Below are 5,073 nucleotides of genomic sequence, written 5' to 3' on the forward strand. Positions count from 1 at the left end.
CACGTGTGAAGGGTTTTCTTGACCAAATTATTTGAAGCCATAAGACCTCTACTAAATGTGGGCAGCACTCCTGGTGGAAGCCTAGATGAAAGGACATGGAAGAAAGAAAGCTTATTTTTTGGAGCCTGTAGTCACCCTTGCTGGCAAGTTCATCTGTCCGAATGCTGCGGCATTCCATCACAAATTCTCTGCGAGTCCAACATGAACTGAAGACCAGCAGCTCTCCAGGAATCCTCCAGGCCTTCACCATCAGAGTGGGACTACAGAAACATCCAGTTCAATGGCCTGAACAACTAATGGACTCCTAACCTTTCCATTGAACTTCAGTCTGCCACAGTTGAACTACCTACCCAGACCGCATCCTGTAAGCAATCTAATAAATCCCATACAAATGTACCTACATATGCATATTCATAATATATAATTCATAATATATAATATTCATTCTGTCAGTTCTCTTTAATAGAGAACCCTGGGTAATATAATTCATAATATATCCAAACCCAAAAATAACTCAAGCAGGTATTTTCATAGCAAATTTCCCTGTATCTGCAAAATGGAATCTCATTAATAAAAAGGAAGGGACTTATAGGTAGGTGCACACAATGAAATGATGAGCCAAAAATGTTAGACTGAAAAAATTGTCACAAAACAAAAACATGTCTACTGTATGATTTTACTTATATGAAATCTCAGAAAAGCAAACTCTCCAAAGAAAGTCAGTGATGAATGGGACTGCCAGAAGCAGTGTATAAGTTAAATTTTGGTATATATATACACAATGCATATCTATGTAAACATGTATATATGCAGGTACACACATATATATACATATATATGTACATATATATGTACACATATATATGTGTGTACCTGCATATATACATATAAAGGTCTTACTTATTTTTATATGTATGTGTGTGTGTGTGTTCCACATGTGTGCAGTTGCCCACAGAAGTCAGAGAAGGCATCAGATACTCAGGACCTGGGGTTACAGGTAGTTGTAGGTCACCTATTGTGGGTGCTGGGAACAAACTCAAATTCTCTGGAAGAGCAGCAAGTACTCTTGGTCACTGAGCCATATCTCCAGCATGGGTTAATATGTTCTTTTTGAAGAAATTGTTTACATTTGTCTATCTATGTGCTGTGTGTGTATATAAGTGTGTGTGCACTCATGTGCACATACTTGTGTAGTGAGGACACATAGGTTCATTTCCCCCTGCAGCTCAGGATGTGTTATGATAACTGAGTCATCTCCCTGGGATTCAAGTCACCAGTGGTATTCATGGGGGCATTGGCTGGATGCAACTCCTCCATAGAAAGGGACGCCGCCGCCGAGAAAAAGAGACTGAAGCTGGGCTGGGACTGAAGCTGAGAACCTGGGCTGAGACAGGTTTGAGCATTTGTTCACTGGGGATCTGACTGATATCAATAATCTCTGCTATGCAAATGAGCACTAAAACTGTCTTGTCTAGACCAGAAGCCAGAACGCGGTGGGAGGCAGTGAAAGGGTGTGGTGCAGCTGGAGACAGAAGAATTCATTTCATCTAGGCCTGAACAGAACGGGATATTCATTCATCAGACTAGCTCCAGGGAGGCAGGTAGCAACAGAGCCCAGAGGCTAGAAGGTTGCTAAGAGTCCAAGACCAAGGGCTTACAGCCTCGCCAGGCAAGTGTGGCGTGGGAATCAGCTAGCAGGAAAGGCTCCACTTTACAGGTCTATTCTCAGTGCTACTCCTTTCCCTAAGACAGGCTCATTATATAGCTAGGCTGGAAGTCAAGACCTCTGCCTCCTAACTATGTACTGTCACACCTGGCCATTGAATAATACTTTCTACTGCTAGATAATTAAACTTGAAGTGGGTCTCTGGCTGTTGTACCGTTCTTCCCTCCTCTGTCTAGCTTCCCACTGCCTAGAAGACCGCCTACAGACCCCCCTACCCCAATCCCTGCAGAACTCTGTGCTTTCCATCTTCCAGATGCGGAGCCTGGGCAGACAGGAAAAGGTTCAGAGAGTCCCACAATAGGCTCATTACCACAGGCATCAGGATCGTGGCCTCTGCTGCCTCACCTGAAGACACCCTCTTTCCTGTTGAAAGCTGGTTCTGGGACTGGACTGGGGAGGTAGCTTGGTTAGCAGTGTGCTCGTCTGGCGTGCTTGGAACCCCAGGACCACGTAAACCATGCATGCTGAATGTACTGAGCATGCCAGTCCATGTCTTTAATCCTAGAAGCATGATTACAGGAGGCAGGAAGACTCAATGTTCAAGTTTATCCTTAACTACACAGAAAGCTTAAAGCCAGCCTTGGCTACATGAGACCCTGTCCCCAAAACAGACAAAACTCCAAACCCTTTTCACTCAGAGAAAAACCTTAAGTCCAGTTAAATGGCCCCAAGTTTCCACATGATCTGTGCCCAGCCATGACCCCTCTTCTCTAGCTTCACCCGCCACTTCCCGTGTTTTCACATGATGCCAGTCTCGCTGCCTTTCTAGCATGCTTCTGCCACATGCCCTTTGCCTTGGCTCGTTCTTCTTTCTGGAAACTATGTGCTTAGCTTCCTTCCTGTAAACTGCCTTCTCAGGGAAGCCCACAGTTCCATCTCCACATAATACAAAATAAAGCATCACCGCACAGCTTTCTGAGTCTCCTTGCCTTGTTTGACTTCTCTTTTCTAAATAGCTATGGCCTGGGATACTGTACAATTGACATGTCAATTATATCTACTATTGAGCTTTTGAAAACAAGCACCTTGAGGGTGGAGATCTTTTTTGTGTCTGATGCTTCATCTCAGATGTCTAAAATGCTGTCTGGTATAAATAGGACTCGATAAATATTTTCAGGGCTATATGAAAATCTTATGAAGAGGCAAATACAAAGCTTACCTGGCAGGGGATGCACCATAATCACAAAGGTGGTTTTCCCAGGGCGAAGCGTATCCATTGCATTCTGGATGTGATTTCCCCAAATGCAGGAAACTCGACTGTGTAATTTGTAGTAGTGCAAGACTGCCTTCATGCTCGCCCTTGGAGTGGGGGCGGGGTAGATACAAGATGGTTCAGCAGCTAAGAGTACTACTTACTGCTAAGCCTAACATCCTGGGTCCAAACACCAGGACCCCCATGAAGTTCAATCACCAGGGTCCACAGGGAGGAAAGCAAGAACTAATTCCTACACATTGTTTGATTTCTATGTGTATACTGTGGTATTCTCATAACACAAACACACTTACAATATTAAAAGATGTTTTCTGTCATCCTTTTAGTTTGTATTTCTATGGTTGTCATTAGTTTATTTACCTTTGTGCCCTCTACCATGTCCTCCTCTTTCTTCCCACCTGTTCGCGGCCATTACATGCATTTCTACTACAGTTCCTGTCTTTCTTTCTTTCCTGTTTAGTCTTTTTTTTTTTTTTTTTTTAAACAGGGTTTTCTGTGTAGCGTTGACTGTCCTGGAACTCACTCTGTAGACCAGACTGGCCTTGAATTCAGAAACCCTCCTGTCTCTGCCTCCCAAATGCTGGGATTAAAGGTGTGCGCCGTCACTGCCTGACAGTTCCTGTATTTTTACAGAGTTCCTTATATACTTTAGACAGTGATTTCTTACTACTTAAATATTTGAAAATACATTTGCGCAACCTGACATTTGTCACTGTTATCATTTATAAAAACATATGAGTGACCTGAGGCCAGTCCCGCAAGGGGTGGACATCACATGAGGGGTAGCTGCAGGTCCCCTTGGAGGATGGGAGACCATGGCGGGTGAGAGACAGACAAATATGACATGCAGAGAGAGTTTGGGTATAGAGTTTATTTAGTGGGTTATGGTGGGGAAAGAAAATGGGGAAGAGGAAAAGATGGAGGCAGTAGAGGGGTGGGAAGAGAAAGAGAAGGCTGAAGAGGAGGAGGGTGGGAGTGGGCAGGGCTTGTCTCTTAAAGGAACAGGGTATCCAGGTGACAGACCAGGCCAGCAGATTATAGCAGTCACTATGTCCCTTATTTTCTTTGCCAAACACAAAGCTCTCAATTTTCATATAAGCAGATTTATCAGAGGGTTTTGGGGGGTTATATAAGTTGTTTTTCCTGATGTTGTCATTGTTAGAAATATTTCTTAGATGAGCCTCTCCACTGACACAAATAATTCCAATCAAACCAAATTAGACCAAATAAAAGATGCCCATGTTTAATGCAATGCTCTTGAGTAGCCCTGGCATGGCATGGCAAGGGAAGAGAGGAAAGGGGAGACCATGTGAAACCTGGAGACCACATGTTCTTTCTCTGGGGGGCAGTTTAAATAACCTATGGGAGTGGTTCTGACCTTCCCAGGAGAACAGTCATGGCTTGGCAGGCTTTCCCAGAGGCAGAGTCTGGACTAAGGCAACTCCCAGGGGAGGGGGCTTGAAATGGATGCCAGGGGCTGGGGTAATGCTTCTGACCAAACATCCTATACTCCTTGGATATAGGGGTGTCAGGGGGCTGGGTCTCACTTCCAACCAAACATCAGGGATGTTTGGTCTGAAACATCTGGGCCCTCTACTCTCATTAGAGATTTTTCAGGGGGTCTTCCTTGGTCAAACCTTATTTTTCTTAACCAAGAATGAATCCACAGAATCTCATTTCCTATGGAAACAAAAGCAAAAGTCTCTTCTCCAAAGCAACACGTCTTTTGACTTAAATTTTAAAGTCAAGGCATTTTCAAAATGTATATGTTAGATCAATCCAGCAGCATTTATAATCAAGTTCTTTCAGCAGCTGTTGCTCCTTCCTCAGCAGTCAAACAACTCAAAGACAACACAATAACATACAGTATCCGCATTCTCTGTGTATTTTCCATCTTTATGTGGAAGCTAAATGGGGGCAGATGGGAACTGGACATGCTAATTTTTGTTCCAAACCCAGGTGGCTAGGTTTTGGTCCAGCTCTGGCCTGTACCAGTGGGTAAAATGTCTCAGACAAACAGCTTTTTCATAAATTTGTATCCTAGAAGTTGGGCACCAAATTAAGCATGATTAATAAAACTCAGAGAGAGAGAGATTAGGGTTCAATCTAAAGACCAGGAAAGCAAAGCAGCCAA

At 43.7% G+C, this 5,073-nt stretch overlaps 1 pseudogene; it reads left to right on the forward strand.

The window, feature by feature from the left end:
• Nucleotides 1–2,877: 2,877 nt before the first annotated feature.
• LOC119808601 lies at nucleotides 2,878–3,029 on the forward strand (annotated as a pseudogene).
• The last annotated feature ends 2,044 nt before the right edge of the window (nucleotides 3,030–5,073 follow it).

The sequence above is a fragment of the Arvicola amphibius genome, chromosome 2 (genome assembly GCF_903992535.2).
Source record: "Arvicola amphibius chromosome 2, mArvAmp1.2, whole genome shotgun sequence".
Classification (NCBI taxonomy): domain Eukaryota; kingdom Metazoa; phylum Chordata; class Mammalia; order Rodentia; family Cricetidae; genus Arvicola; species Arvicola amphibius.